We start from the raw sequence: 27,801 nt of genomic DNA, 5'->3' as shown, positions 1-27,801 counted from the left end.
ATTTCTCAGCAGCTCCGAGTGGCAGTTCTCAAAAGTCCTGGGAAGCTCCAACTGGCCCTCAGCAGTCCAGGTGGCTTTGGGTGGCAGTTCTCTCTCTCTCAGCAGCTCTGGCTCCCAGCAATTCTCTCTCTCTCTTTCTTTCTGCCTCCATGATGCTGCTCCCAAAAGTTCTTCTGGCCTCTCTCTGCTTGGGTCTCTTTCTAAATCCATGGCACCAGCTACTCCCAGTTCACCCCCCTCTCTTAACGTCAACAAGTCCATCCCACAAGTGGTATTCACAAGCTCTGGTTTTTAACACTTAACCTGAAAACCAAGCCAATACAAGGGGATCTTTAAATTCCATTACTATTACAATACACGATAGCCTCTTTATACCTAGAATATGTCTCTCCATTATCTTTTGATTCACCCACAATTTTTATTCTTCAATGACCATGATGTCCTATAATTCACAACAATATAACATCACCACAAGAACAAGAGTGCAATTTTTTTAAAATTCATTTGCTTGTTTGTTTCAGGGAACTACCTAGGATTGTTGCAAGCACCATATAATTACTCAAATGCAACCATCCTGCTCTCTTCCTTCTATTCAATTCTGGGCCTGCTTTATTCTCCATCCTCACTGTCAATCCTAGGTATTATATTAGTGCACTAGTTAAATGGTGTGGACTATGAATCCAACTACATAACCTACTGGTTCATATGCTAAAATTATCTACATTATAGTAAGATCAAATTAAATAACATACATAAAACTCTTTGCCAACCTTAAAACAAAACTTCAAAGCTAGCTATTGCTATTATTATAATATACAGATGTTTACCTGAATTGCCCATGTGTTTCCTTCCAGTGGAAAAGCTTGGTGAAGATTGGAGAAGCATTAGTGCAGAAAGTTCAAAAGGCAGTTTCTTTGACAGAAGTCATCCCAATTTTTGGTCTTGGGTGGTGCCAATGAAACTGGACCCGAAGATCCATCTGGGAACAAGTCAAGACATCATCTCATTTTGCCACAGTTCCTATCAAAAGGTGATCGACAGCTCCTCAATGCCATTGGCATATGTAAACTAATCAACTTGGTTATAATTAACTAAATATTTTACATGCAATGATGATGTCCAAATGCTTCCAAAATAAATAAGTTGTTTTCATTCCCCAAAGACAAATTCTTCTTTTCATTTAAGGCAGAACAAAAAGAATCAATCAACCAACAAGTATTTATTGAATTAATGCATTCAATACACTAGGTTCCATAGAGAATACAAAAGAAAATAATAGCTGAGATAATAACTCTTAAAGTAAACTTGAAGATTTACTGTTAAATAATTATCTCATTTGATTTTCACAAAAGACAATGCAACACCAATATCCCCATTCCACAGACGATAAATTGGGAAACCCAGAAAGACTGTGGAATGTGCTTAAAGTCAGACAACTTATAAGTGGTATAGTTGGGAATCAAACCCAGATCTTTTTACTTTAAGTTTGTATTCTTTCTTACTATACATTATGCTCTCAAGATGTTCAAATGTTGCAGCAGAGATAAGATATGCATTCAAGTCATTCTAAGAGGAATGTGATGGTCCATGTAGACTCAGATTTCAGACCTAGTGGAGGCCACTGATATTCAATTAAGGTTTGGGTTTCCATTAAAAAGCAAAATCACTGATGTTTGCACCAGGCTTTTCATTGGGAAGTGTACTCAGCAAGAACATACAATTCTTCAACTTATAGGCATGCTCAGCCTTCACCCTTCCCGACCAAATATTATTGCATATCTCTGCCGCTATCCAGTTTACAGAAAGACTCTACCAATAGTGTGTTGGCAGCATCTCGATGTTGTAATAAATCTGGTCTGGGAATAAGATATCTGGCACTGCCCCAGATCTCCCTTATAGACCACAATGACTTAAGAAGTCGACATTGGATGTAGCCTTTTATGAGCATGAGTCATTAAAAGTCCTAGGCTTGAACCAGTCAGCTTTCATATGACAGATTAATCCAATCATAGGCAAGCATCACAGAAGTTTCCAATGAGTTCTCTCAAATGAGGATGTGTTCTTGCAAGTGTACTAAGGACAAATTATTCAGAACACAAAGTGTAACTACAAAAATATAATAGCTAATATCTATACTGCATTTTAAAGTTTGTGGGTAGTTTTAGAAATGCAATTTCATTTGATCCTCACAAAGGAGGAGGCTGTGTGCTAAAATGGAAGGTGTGTTATTGTATTTGGGGTCAGAGGACCTGGTTTTAAATCTCAGCTTTATTATTTGTATTTCCTTGGGCAAGTCACTGACCCACTCTATGATTCATCTGTAAAATTAGGTTTGAGGAGATGATTTCTAAAACCCTTTCCAGCTCTAAATCTAAGCTAATCTATGACTAACCCAATGAAGTGTGTGCTATTATTGTTCTCATCATACAAAGGAAGAAATTGAAGCAAAGAAAAGTTGACTTGTCAAGGCTCATATGGCTAATGTGTCTAAAGCAGACTTCAAAATGACTTGTTCTTGACTCCAGTCAAGATCTCGAACCATTATTCAACAAGTTACCTTCAGTCAAAGGACAGGTTTATAAGCCATTCAGGTTATAGATTTATAGCCAATAATATTTGACACTGGGAAAGTGCCATCTGTCTTGGAACGAGTGACTTATTTCAATCGATCAGTACCAATTGAGCACCTACTATGTGCTAAGCACTCTGCTAAATTCTGGGAACACCAAAAGAGGCTAAGGACAGTCCTTGTTTTCAGGTTCAAAGAGTTTCTAATCTAATCTGAACCAGTTGCAAGATTCAAAGATAAGAGAAATTTTAGGAAAACGGGATGAGGAGATTATATGAAGACATAGGAACAGTTCTGAATATTGACTGAGCAAGTTCTCAGGAGGCATCTAGGTGGGGCAGTGGGTAGAGTGCTGGGCTTGGAGTCAAGAAAATCTAGTCAGATCTGACCTCACAAAAAGCATTTATCTTCGGTTTGTCTCAGTTTTCTCAACTTTAAAATGAGGAAAATAAGAGCATCTATATCTCTGTTGCTAGTACTAAATGAAATCATATTTGTAAAGTGCTTAGCACAATGCCTGATGTTGTTAAGTTGTTTCAATCGTGTCTGACTCTTCACAACCCAATTTGGGGTTTTCTTGGCAAAGATATTGGAGTAGTTTGTTATTTCCTTCTCCAGCTCATTTCACAGATGAGGAAACTGAGGCAAACAGGGTTAAGTGACTTGCCCAAGGTCACGTAGCTAGTAAGTGTCTAAGCCTCTAAGGCAAATGTCAGCTAGACCAACTATAATGTTCTAACAAGGCAGGAATTCATATGCTATAAAAGAAGTTCATTTGAGCTTCAAAATGGTGCATTCACTTAGTGAAAGGTCAGAGGATCTATTGGGAGGCATGCTGCAAGGCTTGGACAAATTGAGGAATATGCCTCCCCTATAAAGGTAAAAGATAGTTTTTTCTTTCTTCTCTCTAGATTTGGTCCCAAGGAGAGTCTGGAAGCACAAGTATCACTCTTGAGGAAAGAAAGAATATCTCTCTTCTTCAAAGGTCTCATATCAACCTTGCCCTTCACACAGCATCATATCAGTATTCTCTCCATCAATTAGGAGAACCTCATGCTAAAGTGCTCCAGTCTTGGCCAGAAACCTTGGTTACGTTATGATTTCCAGTTTCTCAAGGATTTCAAAATGACTATTAACAACTATCTCTAACAATTATAATCAGAGAGACCCTGTGCAAGTCATTGAATCTCTGTGTATTTCTAGCAACTCCCAAGGGCTTATCTATTAAGGTATAGGCAGGTTGAGATCTAAACTAGTGCAGGGAAGTCCCACACAAGGACTTCATATGGAAATCACTTACATTTTTAAATTGTGCTAGAGCACATTGAGACTAAATGCGATATAATGAATTTTTAAAATAATAATATTTATATAGAGCTTATACTGTGCCAGACACTATGCTAAGGACTTTACTATAATTATTTCACTTGATCCTCACAACTGTGGGAGATAGGTCCTATTTTTAGCCTTATTTTATAGATGAGAAAATAAAGGTTAAGTGACTTGCCCAGGGTAACACAGATAGCATCTGAAATATTTGAACTCAGCTCTTCCTGACTCCAGGCTCTGCACTCAAGTCAGTGTGTCACCTAATATAGAGATAAGAATAAAGATCTGAGCTCTAAACATTTCCAGGAATTTGGGGGAAATCAATGATTTCTTCAATAATACAGACTATGTATTGTGCTAACCCAATCACATGATTTTTTTTTCTTTTTGTTTTTCCCCTTCTATTTCATAAACAAAACTGAATGGCTGGGAAGAAAAGAACTCATAAGACTTTGAATAGGCACTCTTAGGTAAAGTAACCATTGTTTCTTTGTTCATGGAGCTGGGAAGACACCCTCTGTTATCAGAAATTTCTATTTTAGAATTTCTTTTCCTTTAAGAAAATATTTTTTCTTATTTTTTAAAATAATTGTAGCTTTGTTCCATTTTTACTAGTCTTGCTTTTAAGCCATTTTAGATATTTTCGCTGTAAAAAGCATTCGGAAATGGTCTGTTTGTTTGCACCATCCCCAGTGTACATTAACAATACATCTTATGATTAGGAGAGAAATAAACACTCTACAGGAATCTTCTGATCTCAGAGTGAGGTTGGGATGTAATATCACTTTGCTTTGCTAAGAGTTAGAGCCAAAAATGAGGAGAGGGCACTGTAGGAACTGGGATTTACAAGACATTGCCAACTTTTGTTTTAACAGCTACAATAAGGCATATTCAGGTTAAAAGAGAGATCTTTGGCTTGTGAAAATTAAACTTGGAATAATCAGTTTCCCATGGAAGCAAATGAACAGCTATTTTTGTTGGTTTCAAGCACACACATGGTCTAGAACACAAATAGAACACAAAGTCCAAACCAGACTTACCACTGGCATATGTAAGCCAATCAGCTTGGTTATAATTAGCTCAATTCTATGTGCAACTGTCCAAATCCAAGTGTAGTAAGAATGTGCTTGTTTCTCAAAGATAAATTCTTTCCTTTAATCCCTCCCCATGTTTTCTAAAGATTTCAGTTTGCTGCATGATCTCAAAAAACAGCAGTATACTATTCTAATGTTCATCTCAATAATTAAATATTGCGCATTATTTTCAGAATATCAGGATCAAGTATTAGCCAAGTGTGCATTTCATATAGAAGCAGCAAAAGAGCCTAGATGCAGCTCTCTTGAGGGTACTTCTTTTCCATAACAAATACAGCCACAGTCCCCACTGAAGATCCTGGGATGCATTAAGATAGATATAGTTTCTGGGAACAAAAAGGTTATATCCCTGCTATATTCTGCTCTGGTCAAATGACATCAGGATTTTCCGGCTCAGTTTGGGGTCCAATAGTCTAAAAAGAACTCACCTGGGGAAGGTGTCAAGATAAGGGCAACAGGGTACCTTGATTTCACACCATTCAGGAATCAAATAAGAGAATAGGGGATGGTCAAGACTAGAGAAGGGAATACAGAAATGTCACAGCTGACTTCAGTTGTGTGAAGGTCTGTCACATGGATGAGGGATTAGGCTTGTGCTTTCTGATCCCAGAAGGCAATATTTGGAGCAGCAATAAGTAGAAATTACAAAGAGGTATTTAACCTCTGGATGGCATTATTATTCACTAACATGATCCTATTCACCAAAAAGAATAGGTTTGAGGGTATCCCACATTCACCCTGACAAGTTAGGATGTCAGTGTTATGAAAAGCTCTCTCTAATTCTCAGAAAGGAGTGGGTAATTTGTCTTCTCTCTAGGTAGCTATATTCATCTTCTTAGGCTAAAAACTGTGATTAGTCTGCATTTACCCAATCATAATAGCTCTGAGCCAACTCCTAGAAAACCCTGCCTCTACCCTAAATTGTTATATTTCACTATCATCATGATATGACCATAGCATAATTGACAGTTACCCATCCAGACAGGTAGGCATGCTCAACTACATCAAATGTTTTGAATTTTTGCTTATAATCAATATAATATGTAATAGAACATATGTCATATAGCCATGAACCCACAGCTTCTCCTAAGTCCCAGGTACCCCCTTCACAATTAATTTATAGTTCTCCTCAAAACCTAAGGATATTAATACAAATTTCATAGTGCTTAGTCTACCAGCCATTCTGGAGTGGTAACTGTCCCCAGTGTGGGTATTAATAAAATTCCCACAATAAGTGTAGCCAGAAGGTTCAGAAATGCATAGCTGGGGAAAATGGGACAAAAGTCAACAGTCTTTCAGAGGTATCTAGTTAATTCAGTCATTGCTATTCACACAAAAAGAGGAGATGCTGGAGTGAAGCTAAAATTTTTTCTCACTACAATATCTATCAATCCCCTTTCTATCTGAGAAGGAACAACAGCCCAAAGAGATTTACCTCAATTGAGGACAAATTAATAAAACATGAAAAAGTGAAAATCAATTTCTATCATAGCAGTACTATTAATAACAATAATAGTTGGCATTTAAATGATACTTTGACTTACAAAATGCTTTACATATATTGCATCCTTTCACCTTCACAATAACCTTGAGAGGCAGGTGCTATTATTATCCTCATGCTGCAGATGAGGAAACTGAGGCTTAGAGAGCTTAAGAAAGTTGGCTAGGGTCATACAGTTGGCCTGAGGCAGAATTCTAACTCAAGCCTTCCTGACTCTAGGTGCAGTGCTTTCTCTACTGTTCCACCTATCTGCCCCTCAGTGACAGTTGAACTGAGAGGCCCAGGGGAGAAAAACATATACAATCATTTCATAGAAGAGTTTATAAGAGAAGCAGTTAACAAAAGAAGTCTAGGGAAAAAAGCAAGTCTACACATCAGTGTGTGTAAACTGGCTAAAGAGAACAGGGCTTCCAATTATTGACAAAGAACTCTGGTTGAGATGGTTGAAGCAATATTCATAGAGACTGACTGAGGATTCTGATTAATGGTAGCTTTAGACTTCCCTGTAGGGGAAAGGTTTACTAATCATAGCACCTCCAGTACACAGAGGTGAGTCTGAAAATAACGCATCAACCAAGGACTATATCTGGGGAACAAAGCAAGTGGATAGCCTGTCCTCTTCAGGGAAGAAATTTTTTAACCAAAGTACTCAATGGATCATAAAGATAACTAAAAGAGAGGATGAGAGAACTGTAACCACAACACACGTATTGGATACTGTTTCAGGGTATTAGTTAACACTAAAAATAATGAGAGTTCCTGATCAACCAGCAAGAGTAAAGAGTAGTGCCTGGTAGGCATACGTCAGTGAGCAAAATATCAAGCAAGGAACAGTAGGAAAGATATGCTTAGTGGAGAGCAATAGAAAGCAAGATTGGCAGAGAACAGATCAGAGGGAAGATGGTGCCCTGGTTCTCTGGTCACACATATTCCCTTTATTTGCCTTCCTATCATATATCAAATCCCATGTGTTCCCATATGTTGGTATCCCATACATAATTCCTGTGAAAGTCTATTCTTCCTTCTAAGTATATATGTACTCATGGGAATGTGAACTAACACTGTGGGGGAATGTTATATTATTAATTTATTTACATATAAGTAAGTTATGAAGCAAGTGTATTCCCATTAAAATGTATGATCCTTGAGGACAGGCAGAAACTGGTTTTACCCTTTTTTATATCTCTAGAACTTAGCACAGTGTCTGGCACACAGTAAGCACTTATGAAATAAATATGTATTGACTGCCAAGGCTGACTGGTAAGAGTAAAACACATTGATGGGGGCTCTTGGGCTATTTTTCAGATGGGGAAGGGAATAAGTATTCATATATATTTACTATGTGCCAGGCCCTGTGCTAAGTATGCAAAACACCCCCATGAGGCAGATGATGTTATTATTCCCGTTTAAAAAAAAATTGAGGCAAACAGGGGTTAAGTGACTTGCCCAGGGTCACATAACTAGTAAGCATTTAAGGCTCAATTTGAACTCAGATCTTCCTGAATCCAAACCCACTGCCTTATTAACTGTACCACCAGCTGCCTGTAGAGGATTCTAACTCACAAGATATCTAGTCTCTCAAGTAGCTAACTAGGGGTCCAGATAAAAGGGGGCTTTATGCGTTCCACATGGTCTGGACTCAGTCATTGATTCCTCTGGAGTTTTAGTCTAGGCTATAGGAGAATCTCCTGGGGCTTTCCAGATCTCAAGCCTAGCAATTTTCCATTTGGAGTTCTATCGTTGACATAGACCTCCAACACTTTTTACTTTAGTTGAACTTATCACTTGTAAAGTGGGAAAAAGGACTCAAAGTCAGATCCTAGTAAGATGATGCCCCACTACAATTTCTGGGGATATAAAGAAAGGCCAAAAAACATCCTTGCCCATAAGGAACTCAACAGGAGCAATGATACATAGGGCAGGATTTTTTTTTCAACCACAGGATGTACTAAGATCACAGATGACTACTGAGATCCCTTCCAGCACTGAAATCATGTGTTTCTCCCACTCTATGATTCTATAAAGCAGAAATCTGATCTGTTTGACACTTCTCAAGTTATCTTGCTCTGTGTCACTCAAAATCAATGGATTAACAAGCATTTATTAAACATCTCCCATGGGTCAAGCACTCTCTAGGGCCCTGCCCTCAGGGAACTTAAATTCTATCAGGGGGATCAATACACACATATAAGTAAACCTAAAATCTAGAAAAATGAAAATAAAGATACTTTGAGGCAGGGGAAGAGGAGAATGGGACTAGCAGCTGAGCAGACTCAAGAATTGTAAGATAGGACCATCTGTACCACAATGCTGCTGCATTTTTACTGAAGGCTTATGAATACAAAAAAAAAAGAAAGCTGAGTTCCTTGAGACAAAGTAAAATTTATGTGAACTCATTAAAGGTTTATTTTCCATCATTTAAACAATATCCAAATGCTTATCACCAAGTAACGGATACCAATAAAACCTGATTTGAACTAAAGCCAGAAACTCAGAGAATTCTGCTCTGAATGGGATCAGGAAGGCATAAATCCTGTCCACCAAACAGGCAGGGGAGGGGAAGGGAATCATAAAGTTTCAGTGCAGATTTAAACTTTCCTCCTGAAGGGTGTATAAAGTCACACAAATGCCAAATCCTTAGAGGTGTCTGAAAAGCAGTTCATATTTTTTCAAGGCTTTCCTGGTAATCACTTGTTTGATTCTCAGAGGTTTTTCATGATAAAAAGATATTTACATATTACACTGATTTACCATGCTTATATCATTTTTTTCCCACCATCACACAATACCAACAAAAATTATATCTTCATGGTAGGTCAATGTCTTGGAAATCTGATTAGTATTTTGTTATTGGTTATAGCAGGCAGCTAGGTGGCTCAGTATATAGGGTGCTGAGTCTGGCATTAAGAAGGTCTGAATACAACTCTAACTTCAGATATTCACTAGCTGTATGACCCTGGGCAAGTCACTTAACTTCTATATGCCTCAGTTTACTCAATTGTAAAATAGGGATAATAGCACCTACCCTCTATAGTTGTTGTGAAGATCAAATGACATCTTTGTCAACCTCTTTGTACACTGCTAACATATAATAGGCACTATATAAAAGCTAACTATTATTATTGTCACTATTTTCCCTTCACTTATATTCAGGCCCTTTCTCAGAGCATGGTTTACCCTTTGGACCAGTTCTTATCATAACTCTGTAATTCATACATTCAGTCATTCAATCAATCAATCATCTATTTATCTATTTGTTTGCCTATTTCAAGGAGATTAAAATAGAAACCCATGATTTCAACCATCTTAAGAACTCCCTGGTTTGGTAAACATGCTCCACATGTGCAGATCTGCACTTTCTCTGATACTAATATCCTCCCCCTGGAATCTTGAGAGGGAAAATTACTTGATCAGAATGTAGAAAGAGCCAGATTTTGCAAAATGGACATATTTGCCAGAACACGTCAGAAGCAGAACCAGGACAGGTCTTCCTCTGTCCACTATGACATAGTGTTTTGCATTCAAAGTTATAGCAGCAGTAGGTATTTCTGCAGGTCTCCATCTAAGCACTTACCAGACCCAGCCACATTGAATTTCCAAGATTTCATGGAATGAGAACATTACATAATGATTGTAATAGTAATGGAAATTAAATATCCCCCTGTATTGCCTTGTTTTTTGGGTTGAGTGTTGAAACCCAGAGCTTGTGAATCCCACTTGTGGGATGGACTTGTTGACCTGAAAAGAGAGGGCTGAACTGGGAGGAGCTGGTGTCGTGGATTTAGAGAGACACAAACAGAGAGAAGGCCAGAGCAAAGAGAGAGGCAGAAGAACTTTTGGGAGCAGAATTGTGGAGGATTGCCGAGGGCCAGTTAAAGCCGCCCAGGACTTTTGAGAGCTGCTACCCAGAGCTGCCAAGGACTGAGGAAACATGGCTGTGATGCTGAAATCCTAAAAGAGGGTCTTGCTGATATTTTCAGGGATCCTGAGACTGTTCTGCAGACAGAGAGTGAATTGATGAGGATGCTGGCAATGTATCTTGTTGCTTTGTTAAGCTTTGTCTCCCCAGGAACAGAGATTTCTGAGAGCTCGCCTTGGGTCAAGATGAAGAAAACACCTCTCCTTGGATATTGAATGCTGTGAGGATATCTTAACCTTGCTGTAGCTCAGGGGTAGATGGCCTTGTACTCTCCACTGCCCCTTTTGAGAAGGTGGTTGGCATTCACTGATGATAATTGTAATTCAGTTGTGATCCAGGGGTGGGAAACTTTTGACTTTTTTGTGCTCTGTGACTGGACTGACCAAATGAATATACTTTGTTTATGATTGGAAACTAATCTTAATCTCCATTTAAGAAGAGAGACTTTGTGATTGACTAAATGAATGTACTTCCCAGGGGTGGAATAGTACTTGGAAATTATTGAATCACACTTAGTGAATGCTGTATTTTGATTTTCTCTGTTCTGTGAATGTTTTGCCTTAATTTGTCACTGAATAAAATGGAGAGCTACTATGCTGGTATTCTGAACCTTAGAAGTTGCCTTTGCTTAGCATTACAATGATATAGCTATAGACAGCTCATTCGAAGGCTTCTGCTTTAAATAGAATTATAGAAGGTCATATTGGGAAGGAACTTTAAGGATCATCCAATCCAATACCCTCATTTCATAGCTGATGAAACAGTTCCCAGAAGCATGTAATAACTTGCCTGAGGTCACATGGATACTAAATTTCAGAACTGGGTCTAGAACCCAGATCTTCTGGCATCTAGTCCTGCATTCTTTCTCTTATACCATGCTACCAATATCTCTACTTTATAATAATTCTCCTATTAGATATTATCTCTTAGATATCTTTTTAATGTAGTCATGCTCCAGGTTATCAATATCTACTTTAAAAACATAGATCTTTGTGATTGCTTCATAGAACAGTCTACTGATTTCCCCTTTTCTTTTCTATAGCTAGAGTGGCATAGATACATTGGAAACATCAGTAGGTCTAGAGTCAGGAAACCTAGTTTTGGATCCTACTTATGACAATCACATCATTCATGACCTCGGACAGCTGTTCAATGTCTTTATATCTCAGTTTCCTCAACCATAAAATTAGTTGGGGGAGGGGATCTACTAGAAGACATCTGATGTTCTTTCTAGATCTAAATCTGTGACCCTTTATTTTCCATGATGCTTCCTTCTTTTTTTCAGATTTGTCTTTTCACAGAAACCACATACTTATAAATCAGGAATATATTCTTGAGACTTGGGAGGCCTTGTACGTGGAAAGTACCAAGTAATAACACTTTTTGTTTAAAAAATGGATTATACTTTAGCAGGCAGAGAGCATTCATTCTTAAACTATCTGTGTGCTCTCAACACCACTGACTTCTTTTTTTAATTTTGTGGTCCATGTTCACAGCAAAACATAGGAGAGGATTCAATATATATAGCGATAACTTATTATTTCAACAAAGCCCATATATTAAATACTGTGTGTTAAGTTGAAAACTGTACATCTTTTCTTTGCTTCCTTGTAGGTTTTCTTTTATTCTCTGCTATAATTTTTTTTAAAAGCAATTGGGATTAAGTAACTTGCTCAAGGTTACACAGCCAATTATTTTTGTGTGGGTGCCGAGTATCTAAGGCTGGAACCGATCCCGGGTCTCCCCACACTGGGGCCAACACTCTTACTCACTACGCCACCTGGCCACCCCTAAGCAATTGGGGTTAAGTAACTTGCTCAAGGTTATACCTCCAGTTATTTTGTGTGGGTGTTAAGAATCTGAGGCCAGAACAGATCCCAGGTCTCCAGACTCTTGGGTCAGCTCTCTTACTCACTGTGCCACCTGGCCTCCCCTCTGCTATAAATGTTTACCTTGTTCTTTTACCCCTTCCTCTTTCCTACCCATCACCACAAGGCTACAATTGAGCATGGATATATTTCTATATAGGTATTGTTATATACATATACATATGTACATACATATATAAACATATACTTTCCCTAAGAGATTCTATTCCTAATCTTGTTTTTATGTTTGGGCATCTCTATTTTTCCTAACTCCTCTACTTTAGTTCCACACACTACCTTGCCCTCCTATTATTTAATCTATTCCCCCTCCAGCAATCCCTCCTTTATTCTCCCATTCCCCTAAACCTAAACACCATTTTCTACATCCCTTTAACCTATTCCATCCCTCTTCTCTCTAAAGCTCCCTCCATAATATGCTCCCCCCTCTTTATCCCTTTAGAATTTTATCTTTCTTTTAATTTAGACAACTTTTATACTCTTCTAGATGTATATATGTATATTATATATATTATATATATATATATATATATTCCCCTCTTAAAGCCATTCCCAATGAAAGTTGGTTTCCAGAACTAACAGATCTTCTTGTTTATCTTGTATTATTCTTATTTTCCTTTGTAATTTTTCTTCCATCTCTGTCATTTGATTTTTAAAGTCTTTAGTTCTTCAATGAATTCTTTTTGGACAGGTGACCATTTTACATTACTCTTTGGGGTAGAACAGGTTTTCTTTGCTTCAGTATCCTCCTCTGAAGATGAACCTGAGTCTTCTCTATTCTCATAATAACTCTCTATGATTGGATTCTTTTTCCTTTTCTTGTACATTTGGGGGAGGGGGATAATAATTTCGTTTTTACAATCACCTCTAGTCCTAGGTCATGGAGGATGTTGCCTCCAGCCTCTGACCCTTTTCAGTTCTCCCCTCTGATCTTGAACTCAAAACAAGACCTCCAGCCCCCTGTGAGTGCCCACAGTTAGATGAGTCCCAGCCCCACTGCTTCTGCACCCATCAGGCATGTGCTGGTTTCACAGCTGGGTCTGGAGTTCCGTGTCAGTAGAAGTTCCCTAGATCTTCCCCAGCTCAGAAGCCCAACTCCCCTCACTGTCCCAGGGATAAGATTTCCTGTGACTGGGGGGGCTCGAGATAGCCTCCCAAACCAGCTACCCCCAGGACTAGACACTTGTTGTTTAAGCAGCTTACAGTTAATTGTTACAGTGGACCCTAGACTGGAGGTGTTTACTCTTCACAAGGAGGGGAAATATAGTCCTGGGGTTTTTCTTCAGGTCTTCTCAGATTGCCCCTACTATTATTTATTTTCATGGCTCTATGTTCTCCCAGAGGTGCTATTTTATCTCTTTTGTGGAGGAAAATCTTGAGATCTTGAAATTTTCTGACCTACTCCCATCTTCCCAGAATCCTCTCCCCCAACTCACTTAAAGCAAAGATCAAAATTAATTAAAAATCAAAAGACTAGGGGTAGCTAGGTGGTGCAGTGAATAGAGCATGGGCCCTGGAGTCAGGATGTCCTGAGTTCAAATCCAGCCTCAGACACTTAACACACACACACACACACACACACACACACACACACACACACACACAAACTAGCCATGTGACCTAGGGCAAGTCATTTAACCCCAATTGCCTTCCAAAAAAAGCAAAAAAATAAAAATAAAAGACTAAGACTGAGAAAAAATTAAATTAAAACAACTCTATGACCTATTAAAACAAGCTGTCAGTGGAAGGAAGAACAGATGTTGACATTGATTATAACTATTTTTGAAGTAAGTGTAAAGGATATGCATAAATTGTCATAACAAGGAATCTAATATACCTAGCCTAGGAACAATTTCATTCAGCAAACAGTCAATATCTTTGCCAAATGGAGTGAGCTGGCAAGCTAGGGTATTACTCATTTAGAATGTAAAGTCATCTATAAAATCTTTCAGAGAAGAATGATGAACGATCATGAGCTATATCACCTCATAAACAGTGAAAAGCAATGGAAGCAAAAACATGTTTAGAAAGAGCTTGGGAAAAAAACCCAACTAACTCAAGTCATTCAAAGGGCATTTAAGGATAAAACTGGAAGGAGGAAAGAAATAGATGAAAATGGAAACTATAAAGATTTGTTATAATGTTGTTCTCCATCTAGGTCAATTGAGTCACCACAGTCATCATAGTCCCATATGTGCTCTATTAAGAAGTGGCAAAATACTGAAGAAAACAAATGAGACTAGACCAAATAGGCATACAGGAGATCTATGCTGAAAGCAGCAATTTCAAAGTGGAGATGAATTTTCAAGGGTTTCTGAAAGCATGAAACATACAAAGGCACTGAAAAATATGACTATTATTTAATAGAAAGACAACCAAAAGAATATCAATAACCACTGACCTATAGCCTTATTTTCCATCACTCCACCAAAAATATGAGAACAATTGATATACATATCAGGACATCAGTAATGAATTTATGAGAAGGAAATAAGCAGACTTTCAGAAGCAATATTGTATAATCACACAACATTTTTAGCATCATATAATTGATGGAAAGTTGTAGAAAATATACTCAGTACCCAGCAGGGTGCCTGGTGCATAGTAGGTGCTTAATAAATGTTTATTGACCATTTTATTGATTAACATGTAAATTCTCTCTGTGCTTACTCTCTGGTGGCAGTGGATTTGGCAGAACCAAATGCCAGTTTCAAGCTCTCCTCCAATAAAACATTGCTATTGGAATATCAAAATCATATAAGATGGCTCAAAAGAAGTAACTTGAGTCTTTTATGCTTTCATATCAAGAAGGAAATAAAATAGGATGATAACATACGTGATCAAACTGTCTATCCTGTCTTAGGAGATATCCAGTGCAAAGTTCAAATTGAATGTCAATTCTCTTCAGCTGCTGAGGTCCTCCAGTTATGGAGGACATTGTGTTGATCTAACCAATTCCCTTCTCAGGCCCCCAAACATAACAAAGAATCCTAAATGAGATCCATAATCATCCCAAAGAGAGTGACATAACTATCCACATAAGAAAAAAAGTCCCTTGGATGAATAAATGAATTAACAAATAAATAAATAAAAGCATGTGCAAATGAATGCATGAATTTTTAAAAAATTAATGAAGAATAGTTTTTGTGCATATTATATATGAATTTGGATAGGTGACCTATAGAATTCATCTATCAGTACATCTATCTTGGACAATCATTGTAAAAGGGAAATGAGCTAGGCCCAGAATTAAATTTCAGAAGAACAGGTTGGATTTCTTTGGTAAACTGCCTGATTCTTTCTATGACATCCTGTTTTTCCCTGACAGGAACCCCTACCCCCTTTTTTGTCACCGATATTCTTTTGGTTCTATAGCATAATATACCATAATACAATTGCTACTGTCATCATCATCATCATCATTACTGTTGTTGTTATTACCTTGGGTGCACAGAGCACCAGCAAGACCCTTGGGGAAGTGCGAAATTTCAGTATAACAAAATCTCTGACTTGAAAGGCCTTACAGCCTGATATTACCTTCATCCAGTTATTCTGGCTCAACATGAGTGAAAATTTTACATTAGACAGTATAGAGCTGTATCTAATATGAAATATTATTATTTGGAGTTCTATGTTAGTTTATTCTAAGAACTATGGTTTGAGCAAGTCCTATAGATTATTTCACAGCCAAGACACATGGGGAAGGAACCTTGCAACAGTATTGTAATAAAAGTGAATTTTTTTGGAAAACTCCTATTTCCCTTTCCCTTACTGACAATACCATTTAAGTGGCTTAAATATTTGCATAATTATATATGCTGTAGTGGCTTAATTCCCTCAAGACAAAAAGGTACATTATCTTTCTTATACAGCAGGCTCAGAGTGATATTGTCCAAATGGTTCACATTTCTACTCCCCAAAGATAGAACTCCTGCAGACTAATTAGAAACACAGAACCAAAATATCAGTCCTACACTAACTACAGTGTGATTTTTGTACCACCACAAACTATACCTGGGCTAAATGGAATAAAATAAACTCTTAGGGAAGGAAGGAGAAAAATAACATCTTATGGAGATGAGACAGAGATCTCAGGACTCTGTCTCAAGGCTAATGCTTGAGTGGGCACCAACCATGAGGACAGAATGTTGAAGACAGAAGACTATATAGAGAGCTGGCAGTAGGAATACAGGATAAAATGGGTGAGGAGCTCATCCCCACTGACCCATCTGTGTCTGTCTATTTTGACCAATTATTCAGGTAGCATGGTGTAGTGGGTAGACAATAGACCCTAGAATCAGGAAAATCTGGGCTCAAGCTATGTCATTGACACACATTGGCTGTGTGGTCATTGGTGACTCACTTTATGGGCAATTCTCTAAGACAAAAGTTGAAGAAAAGGTGCTATTAGATGAAATTAATTTCCTCATTTTAATGAAATCACAGGTTCCTTCTCCCTTCCTATTCTTGGTGATTAATTTAAAAGGAGGATATAACCTCCTTGGAGTAGGGATGATTTCATTTACTGTATTTGAATCTTCAGTACCTAGGATAATTCATGACATATAATAGGTGATTAGCAAATGCTTGTTGATTGATTCTCCATTGTTGACTCACCAAAGCAGTGTCAACACCCTATAAACTCAACATCCCAGAGAAAAATCCCAGGCAGCCTCTCCTGGTAATGGTTCTTCTGGCACTTACCTGAAAATGAAGGGATTTTTTAAAATATTGTACACTTTTTCATTAATAGAAGTTCCTATAAGGTTAAAATGGGAAAGGAAAATATTGAAGATTCAACTAAAAACAGAAAAGACTTTCATTTTTTTGTGGAGGTCAAATAAATGGAGAAACTGTCAACTATATTCTGTTGGTTACACAACTTTCTGGAAATTGGCCCTTACTTCCTAGTTGTACAGACTGAAACTGAGTCATTTTAAGGTCAACATTTTATGTAGAAAGTGGTTTTCCTTAAATTTTTTTAAAAGTTTGTGCTGTTTAACTTGTTTAAGGGAGATGATTTTCAATGTTGTTCTGGGGTAAACTGAGGTTCTCTTTTCTTGATCTGTCACTTCTTCTATTCTCAGGAAACCTACAGCCCAATTTTGGATAAGTCATTTGTCCTTCCGGCTATCATCCTTTGATATAGTTTGTACCATTTGTTCAGTCTTCTCATGGCTACTGTTCATTTGCATTTTTTCCATGGGACTTAGGAGCCAGTTTACATTTTCCTGGGCCTCTGTATTATCTGTTCCCCTGAACTTCTCTCTTTACAACACCTAGATCAATTTGAATCTTTTTTCCCTCCTAACCTTCAAGACTCATTCAAATGCTTTCAAATCCCCTTGTATTTGCAGTCATTTTTCATAGTTTATTATCCTGCCACATCTCTTATGTGTGTCCCCTCCCCTCTTTTCACATAGTTATTGTTCAGAGCCTCAGCATCTCTCACATAGATTATTCCAACAGCTTCCTAATAGGCCTCCTTAACTCTGCTCTATCCTCTTTCCAATTCATTCTCTACATAGTTAAATTTTTTTACAATCTGGCTTCAATCTAACTTCAAGAAGAATTTTATATTGTATCCTCCCGTCCATCCCTCCATGGAATCTACCTTCATCCAAATTGGTCAAATTAACTGTTTTCCTTTGGTGGACCAAGAAACCAGTAGAATTGAGGAGAAGAGAGTTAACCCCTTCCCCTACACATATACCTTCTCCCTGAATGACAGCTGAGACCATTTTAAGCAAGATAGCTGTGGTATAGCCCTGGTTACCCTCAGGTAGACTGATCTAAGATAGAGTTATGGGCCCTTTGGGGAAGAGGAGTATAAGTCATTTTTCATACTTTGGAAAGAATTCCAGAGACCCAAGAAATTTCCTTTCTAATTGTTTTTAGCCTTCTTACCAGATATTTCCAAAAAAATTCTTTTAATCCTCTAGATGCTTCCAAACCACCTTGAGAATTGTTTCTACCTAGGGATACTGGAAAAAAATTTAGTACAAGGATTGTTTAAAACCTCTGAGTGATCAATTATGGGGAAGCTAGGTGGCACAGTAGAGAGATTGCTGGCCTGAAGTCAAGAAGACTCATCGTCCTAAATTCAAATCTGGCCTTAGACACTAGGAGTATGACCCTGGGCAAGTCACTTAACCTTGATTGCCCCAGTCTCCTTAACTATAAAAAGAGCTGGAGAAGGAAATAGCAAGACCCTTCCAGTATCTTTTTACCAAGAAAACACCAAACTGGGTCATGAAAAGTCAAACACGACTGAGACTGCTGAACAAAAGCTCAATTACATCAAATACAGGCTACCAACCCCCACGTGCCCATCCACAATATTGCATTTCCCCTCCCTGACTGTGTCTTCTGGTTCTGTCTCTCATCCCTGGAATGCTTTCTCTCCTTATTTCCATCTCTTAGAATCCCTGGTTCCTTCCACAGCTCATCCTCAGGGCCACCTCTTTCATCAGGACTTTGTGATGGCCCCTTGTTAGTGTTCTCCCCCTACCCTGCCCAAATGACTTTGTTTATATTCTGCATCTGCTTCTCTGTGCACATGCTGCTTATTTCTAATAGAACACCGCTCACTGAGGGCAGAGGCCATAACATTTTTGTCTTTCTATCCCCAGTACCTAGCTCTCTTCCTGGTATATGATAGTTGTTTAATAAATGCTTGGTGAATCAAACTGACCTTTCTGTATGAAAGCTGGCACTTTGTAAACTCTAAATTAATCCTTTTACATGTTGATCTGATTAATCTCACATATTGCCTACCACCTATCTTCAAATCTGGTGATTTTTTTTTCTGGAGTCAACCAAATCATCATATAATGAAAAGAATTGAAGATCTGGAGTCAGAGGACTTGGACTCCAGTTTCAGTACTGCTACTAACTACCTGCATGACATCAGGCAAACCCTCTCTGAGCCCCGTTTCCTCATCTTTAAAATAAGAATAATAACCTACATCATCAAGTGCTTAGATTTAGCATTGGCTGGGATATTGGATCTAATCTAGTCTAACTCTCCTCAGATTTTACAGATGAAACTTCCAAGAGGTTAAGTAATTTGACCAAGGTCACAAAGGTAATAAATGGCAGAGGCGAAATTTGAACCCAGATTTTCAGTCTACAAATTCAGTGATTCTCTCCCTGAACAATTCTAAGCTGTCTGATAGCTTAAACCTGCACTAAGACTTTGGGGACATCTATGAAAGAAAAGACACTACCACTAGCTACTGTGGAAGCAATACTAGGGTATGGTTAGCCACTTTAACAGTGTCAGGCCCACAAAACAATCACCAGCCAAGGTAATCAACCAATTGAGCAATTTTTATGTGAGCATTTAATTACAGATGGGGTGGGGGGAGAGGTGGGAGGAAGTCAGGTCAAAGAAATTCAACCTTCAAAGCACTGAAAGATCAGTAAATCTCAAGGAGCCCAGTATAACTAGAACCTTGCTGGAAGCTGAGATTTAGAGGGTGAGTACAATCATTCAATCCCAGTTGAAAGCAGGCTGCCATTGGCCCATGGAGAGAATATCTCCCTTATGAGACATATGATCAATGATAGGAAGATAGAAGATAACTGTTGTTTTTCTCTCAATCCCCATGGCTTGTGTAAGAAGTCTACTTGTCCAACTCTTCTCTCTTCCCTTTTGCCTACTCCAAAGGGTGATCTCAGGATCCTAATTCCTAGATAAATCACTGTGCCATGTACATAAATCTGAGACCTGAGAAACTATCATTCATAGTAGGAGGCAGACACAGGAAAGGGGAGTTAGCCTCAGAGCTGGCCCTAAATTTCAATGTGGTTCAAAGTCTGAATGGGAGTGCGCTCCTTTTCCACTCTGAGATGAATAAACCCATTCACTATTACCCAGGAGAGAAGTGGGTTTCTTTTATGAGTATGACCAAGATGGCCATTTGTCAGGGATGTGGTAAATACTTTGATTAGGAGCTGGACTAGATAGATAACCATTGGGGTTCCTTTCAATTCTGTATTCTTTTTCCCATGATTCCATTACTATAAACTTTTCTTAGTCAAAGGGGAGACTACTAAGGCCCAGAAAAATAACTAGGGCACAAGTTCAACTAGGATTTCTGAAAAAGATAAGGTAACGGTTTTAATTTTTTTAATAAATGAAATAAGAGTTCTAAAGGAAAAAAAAAACTAAAGAAACAAGAGCTATGGAAGAAAGAATTTCAAAAGGAATTAACAGCTTGCCATAGGAGGTAAAAAATCAAGTACAAACTTTCCTAAAATTAAGACCAAGTAGAAGATTGAGACAATAAGAAATATTAACAGAAAGTAAGAAAAAAATTAATTGAAGAAAATGTAAGGTATCTCATAGTAAAAAAAGACCTGCAAAACAGATCATGGAGGGATTTTTTTTTTTGCTTTTTGCTTTTTGGAGGGCAATTGGGGTTAAGTGATTTGCCCAAAGTCAAACAGCTAGTAAGTGTGTCAAGTGTTTGAGACCAGATTTGAACTCAGGTCCTCCTGACTCCAGGGTCAGTCCTCTATTCACTGTGCCACCTAGCTGCCCCCTGGGATTTTTTTTATATGAAAGGGATGCTTTTATTTTTATATTATGTGTAAATACAATTTTTTTTAAAGCAATCGGGGTTAAGTAACTTGCTCAAGGTTACACGGCCAGTTATTTCTGGGTGTGGTGCTGAGTATCCAAGCCCGAACTCGATCCAGGTCATCCCGACACTGGAGCCAGTGCTCTTACTCGCTGAGCCACCTGGCCACCCCTAAACAATTGGGGTTAAGTAACTTGCTCAAAGTTACACGGCCAGGTGTTTCTGGGTGGGTGCTAAGTGTCTGAGCCCGGGATTCGATCTCCAGGTCTTCTCAACACTGGAGCCGGTGCTCTTACTCGCTGTGCTACCTGGCCGCCCCTGTAAATACAATTTTAACATTCATTTTTAAAATTTTTGAGTTCCAATTTATGCCCTCCTTCCTTCACCTCACCCTGCTTGAGAATGCATGCCATTTCATATAGATTACACATGTGCAGTCATGCAAAATATGTTTCCATATTAGCCATGTTGTGAAAGAAAACACAGACTCCCCCCCCAAAAAAAAAAAAAGTTTAAAAAAATATACTTCAATCTGAATTCAGATGATGGAAGGATAATTTAAGAATGACTAAACTACATGAAAGCCATGACAAAAAAAAATTAAGCGTCACATTCAACAAATCATCAAAGAAAACTGTCAACATCTCTTAGAAGCAGAGGTCAAAGTGAAAATAGAAAAAAAATCCGTCAGTAACCACCTAAAAGATATCCCAAAACAAACATTCCTACAAACATTATAAGCAAAATCTAGAGCTTCTAAGTTTTAAAATAAATGCTACAGAAAGAAAAAAATTAAATAATAAAGAGTCATAGGAGAATTACATAAGATTTAGCAGCCACTATCATAAAGAATGAAAGAGTTTGGGATACAATATTCAAGAAGACAAAAAATAGAGGTTTACAACCAAGAAGAAATTACTTGGCAAAATTGAGTATAATCCTGCAAGGGAAAATGGGCCTTTAATGAAACAGAGGCTTTATAAGCATTCATCATTTTATTTTTAATTTATACAATAAAACAAGCATTTATATAAAAAGATTATTGTACATAAAACTGCAGTCTCCTATGTAGAACTTGCTATTTCTTTCAAGCATACAACAAAATTATCTTGTAAATTTCTTTTTCCTTCCTTCCCCTTACCATTAGACACAAATAGGCACATATGTACATATATATATATATATGTATGTGTGTATGTCTATACACACATATATGTAAAATTATTCTATTCATACTTCTATTTATCACTTCTTTCTCTGGATGGAGATGGGATCTTTCTTCATATGTCCTTTATAGTTAATTTGGGCATTTATAATCGACAAAATAACTTATTTGCTCAAAGTCATTCTTAAAACATTATTGTTACTGAATACAATGTTCTCTTGGTTCTGCTCATTTCACTCTTCATCATTTCATGCAAATCCTAGCAATAGCAATAAGAAAAGAAAAATAAATTGAAGGAATAAGAATAGGGATAGGGGATAAAGCTATCTCTCTTTTCCAAGCATTCATGATGAACATAAAATCAGGGGCTGGATAGAAACTCTGAAGTCCAATCACAAGACTTGAAAGAAATATAAAAAGGTAAACATGAATGAACAATCACCAAGAACTGAAAATGAATGAATATCCAAAGAACTAAACAAACACAAATCATACTCAAACAAACATGTGTGTCCTTTCAGAACCCTATCATCATCAAGGGTCAAAGAGGGAGTCTATATAGAGGATCTGAGAATAGTTTTGTTATGTTTTATTGATTTTAAAAGAATAATGGAAAATGGAGAATAGGAACAGAAGGGAGGGGAGGGGTGGGGGAAATTGTATCACATAATGAAGATGTACAAGTAGAAGTCTATATAAACAAAGAGGATGGGGTGAGGAAACAGATGATTCTTGAACCTCATTCTTATCTAAACTGGTTAGAGAAGGGAAGAACACAAAATTGGAATATATGTCAATCAAGAGGAAAACAGGAATGAAAAAGAAAAAGAGAGAAGAGTAAATTCATAAAGTTATTGGTCCAAAGCAAAACAAGCTTTGACTAAAGAAGTACAAAACTATTTTCATCATCTCTTTTTGCTGTGGAAAAGAATTGTAAACTGTTTGGGAGAGGAGGGGTGGGTATCCATCATTTGGAGAAAGTCTAGACAAATAGATGTGTTAATGTGATGACATACTATTATATTGTAAGAAATTATAGAGGTAATACTTTCAGAGAAACCTAGGAAGACATGAACTGATGCGCAGTGAAGTTAGTAAAACCAAGAAAAACAATTTATATGATAACAACAATGTTGTAAAGACAAACAATTCTGAAAAACTTGGAACTCCACTAATACAATCACTGGTCAAATGCCAGGCACCCATTATGAAACACGAGGTCCACCTCTCACTAATAAAGATGACAGACTCAAAATGCAAACTGAAACACAGTTTTTGGACTTGGCTAACATGAGAATTTTTTTAATATGCATGTTTGTAAAAAATTGGGCTTTGTTTTTCTTTCTCAGTGGAGAGAAAAAGCAAAATGGGAGGAATAGAATGCAGATTTTCATTGACTGAAATAATTAAATTTTAAAATAAGTAAATAAAGCCAATAATACCATTCATTCAACTCACTCCAAAGCAAAGTTGTTATTTCTATGACTAATTACATCTTTCTTTATTCCTTTTTTCCTATTTTCTTTCCTTTCCTCATCCCTTTATTTGAAGAAGCTCCTTTTGTGTTGTTCCAAAGAATTAGGATCAATGTGTAGAAGTTTCCAGAAGACAGATTTTGGTTCAGCATTACAAAGAACATTCTAAGAATTAGATATAGAATATCCTGCATCTGAGATAATGTGACCTCCAGTAATAGAAATATTCAGTTAAAGTCCAAGTGGCCATCTTTCAGAGACATTACATTCTACATTATGGATTACTATTTTAGATGAGAGGTTGAGATGAACATCCTCAAAGGTTCCTTCCAATTCTAGGATTTTACAATTTTATGACTCATTCCATATTCCACAGATAAATCCTTATGTATGATCAGAGTTCAAACTGTTTCATGTCTTTCATCTTTCGTCTATATCTATCTATCATCTATCTACACATTTATCATATACTATCTATTACCATCTATTGATCTGTCATTTATTTATCTCAGTTGACTGAGTCACATTGATATTAAGTGACTTGCCCAGCTCATGCAGGAAAGGGATTTGAATGCAGGTCTTCATGATTTCAAGTTCAATAATCTAGTCACTACTCAAACATACTAGGATTTATCTACTAAACCATTCTGCACATAAATCTGTATGAACTAATCCTAGAATTGTAGAATCCTAGAGTAAGACAGAATCTTACAGATCATCACTCCCATCCTCTTATCCAATGCAAAGATCTATGTAGCATCCCTGATAAATCAGGATGACAGAAAGACTTTCACCTAAGAGCAAGAGTATTTGGAGGCATTTAGGACTTATCGACTGATTCAAGGGGTAAATAGTATGAATATAAACCTAAGAAAGGGGGTGACATGACAAACCGGTTGGGATGGAGAGGAAGGTTCGGTTAGCAGGTCATGAGTTTTTAAAGGGAAGTTGCAACTAGATTGTATAAGGTCAAGATAAGCTCTTTCTCTAAAGATAATGAAGAGTGTTTACAGAGTTGGGGATGGGTGAAAGAATTTCTCCACACCACCTCACAAAGGTCTCTTCCACTGTGCTTCCCCAAATGACTCTATGAAGTAATTAAATGCTGGACTTAGCATCAAGAAAACCTGCATTCACAATTTTGGCAGTCACACTTCTGCCTCTGACACTTAATAGATGTGCAATCATAGGCAAATTGTTCACCCTCTCTGAGCCTCACCTTCCTCATCTGGAAAATGGAGATAATGAATGACACCTGCTGGACAGATCTTACAGGGTTATGGTGAAGTTCAAAGGACATAATGTAGGGACTTCACTTTGCAACCATAAAGCATTAATATTGGTTGCTAAACTGGTGGTAATATATAGCATGGATCAAAGCAGGAAGATTTTTCTAAAAAAATTTAAAACCTGGAAAGTATGATTTTTCTTTTCCCCACATTTTAACTAAGCAAACTTTACTTCTGAATGGGTACAAATTGCGTCACTGTGGTCTTTCTACCTTCTCTTTCTGATCCCCCCTCAACTTTGTTTTTCCTTTCTTACACATCCTGCATTCCCCACCTCACTGCCTCCCCCAAGTGGCAGATTGATGGAGGCAGGTGGTAGGATTGAGCAGACATGGCCAATAAGATTGATGATAAACCATTCCTTCTAGTACCCCCACTGCCCCCCCCCCCCCACACACACACACAAATGTCTCAAAGCCCTGGTATCATACATCTGTTAGCTGTGTCTAGAATTCCCTGGGATAGATTTTAGACTGAGACATTACTCAGAGGAAAGGAATTTGACCATACCCCAGCTAAGACACACCTGCTACAATTGCATTTGTCAATTCTGTTTTCTATTTAGAGCAATTCTTTTGAGTTCTTACTAAAGAACTATTGATTTTAATGAGCAGTCAGTCATAGCGAGCCAGAATTGTCTTCTCTACATCATGGTAACGGCTGTGGCCACGGATGATGAATCTCAGTCACAGGAAGCACTCTCTTTAAGAGGCAACTCAAGGCTAGGTGGAGCAGTGAATAGAGCACCAGCCCTGGAGTCAGGAGGACCTGAGTTCAAATCTGGACTCAGACACTTAACACACACAAAAAAACTAGCTGTGTAACCTTGGGCAAGTCACTTAACTCCATTTGCCCCTCCCAAAAAAAATCAAAGAGGCAATTCAAGTTTCCTGAGGTTACTTTCAAAGGGAAAAAGATTAGCTAAGAATCCCTTTCTGCCCTGCCAACCACAGGAAAAACTGAGAAGTAGGGAGTTCACTTTCTGTGACCCCTTTTTCCTTTTTCCTTTATGACCTCTCTCACTTCCCTTTTGGCACCCTCTCCAGGTGTGCTGTCCCTTGGCTCTGAAGGACCTGTCAGTATAGAGCCAAATCTTGGTCATTGAGCCATGCTCCAGACTTTTCCTTCTCACTTTTTAAAACATGGTTCATGTTCCTAAGATACACTGCTACTGTATCAATACATGTTATTAAGTTCTAGGGCTACCCTTCCTAAGTGTTAACAGGGGTCTTCCAGAATCAGTGCTCTAACCCAAGGAATGGCTCAGAGTGGAAATCTGGGGTAGGCTCATGAATATTATATTCTAGAAAAGGAAAGGCCTTGGTAATCCTCAAATCATGCCAAGTGGACTGAGCTTTGAGAACCAGCACTCTCCATGGAACTGTAGTGTCTAAGGGCTTTCATTTGGCCTAGTGATCTCTGTGTTCCCTATTCTGAACTTTGCCAAGTTGTTGTTCATAAAGAACAAGTAAAGACCCCAAACCAAATTCCAAACATCGGGCCACTGGAACAAGTTAATGATGATCCAATTTGGATCCCACCAGAAACGTTGATTTTGGGGTCCTTTGCACTTACAAACTCCCTTCTGTGATGCCATGGTCCCACCTGGTCCATATCCTTGGTAGTTTGTTTCTTTAGGAATGAAAATCTGAAGACTCAGATGAGGTGGATGTCCTATAGTTAAATTCTACTCACACAAATATGTTCACTTTTGACTGACAGCATCTGTAACATACATTCAAGCACAGCAGGAGCTTCTTGAAGACAGCAATTATTTTCTTTTTCTTCTTATATCCCTGGCACTTAGCATGATAATAATTAATGTTTATTAGTTTCGATTGCATAGCAACACAAGGGCATTTCTGTGGAGACCAGGCCCCACTTGTGCCTTCACTTTATTTTCCACCAACCAAGCTCTTCCTCCTTTGTAGGTAGTGAGGGAAATACAGCACAAGGATGAAAAGCAACAGACAATACTATGTATCTTCAAACTGCTGCCTGGGACCTCTTATATTTTACCAGCATCAAGTGTCCTCCAGCATTCCTTTATCCACTATTAATGGCTAGTTACGCTTACATCAGCATCAGGTAGGCAGCATTAGCACAACTAGTTAAAATTATCACTAACTGGGCAAATACAGCTCAGCCTTTCAGTGACTGGATGAAAAATGCTACCCTCTCTACTTTTGTTTGACCTCCATAACTTTCTAGAACAGTGCAGTTTAATGGATAGTTAACTAATTTTGGAGACAAGACCTGCATTCAGGTTCCAATATTACAAATACTATGACTACGTTAAACTTATTGAGTTGCTCAGTGCCCCTAGGGAAATTGCTAAGGCTTTAAGATACAGAGAAATTTTCTGTTTTTATGGCAGTTCCATGAGCTCCCCACCCTGATGAAATCACAGGCCTTGATAAAAACAAACAAACAAACCCTTTTCCAGGCCCTATTACTATGAAATTCTTCTGTAGGGCTTTGGGCCAATGTATGCATATTTCATAAAGGAGAAATTTTTCCATTTGTTTCAAAAAGGAAAACAATGTTGATGAGAAGGAACAAACGAGAGAGCTCAGCAATCAACTTAGATTTTTAAAAAGATCTATACAGAGTATGGAAGCAGGAGCAAGTAACAGAGTATGATCCCAAAATGTGGCACCATGCTATGAAAATAATATCCACAGGGCTAAAACCCAGAGTGAACTAGACTGGTAAGGAAGGCCAAAATAGGGACTGAACCCTATTATTTCATTGTTATATAAAATTATTGAATGACAAAAGACAAAACTCATTCTACCACAGGAAATCAGCTCTTTCTATAAAATTTAGAGTCTTAGACTTTCCCAGAACACTAAAAAGTTGAGTGACTTACCAGCGACACATAGTCAATGTGTATCAGAATTGGGAATTGAACCCAGGGCTTCCTGCATCTGAGGCCAGATCTCTCTATCTCCCACATCAATCTGTCTCTTCCAGGAAATCTAAG

General features: G+C 37.9%; 1 long non-coding RNA gene across 1 annotated transcript; it reads right to left on the bottom strand.

Annotated features, from left to right (window-relative positions):
• LOC138158417 (uncharacterized) lies at positions 1-27,801 on the bottom strand. The gene is made up of 3 exons (XR_011167636.1): positions 27,688-27,801; positions 828-979; positions 1-303 (listed from the first exon to the last, which is right to left on the bottom strand). It is a non-coding gene; the product is annotated as an uncharacterized lncRNA (long non-coding RNA).

Source organism: Petaurus breviceps, unplaced genomic scaffold (assembly GCF_028583685.1).
Source record: "Petaurus breviceps papuanus isolate PSGF00001 unplaced genomic scaffold, PetGlider_PUasm1.0 174, whole genome shotgun sequence".
Lineage (NCBI taxonomy): Eukaryota > Metazoa > Chordata > Mammalia > Diprotodontia > Petauridae > Petaurus > Petaurus breviceps.
This window is presented reverse-complemented; position numbering and strand designations above follow the sequence as displayed.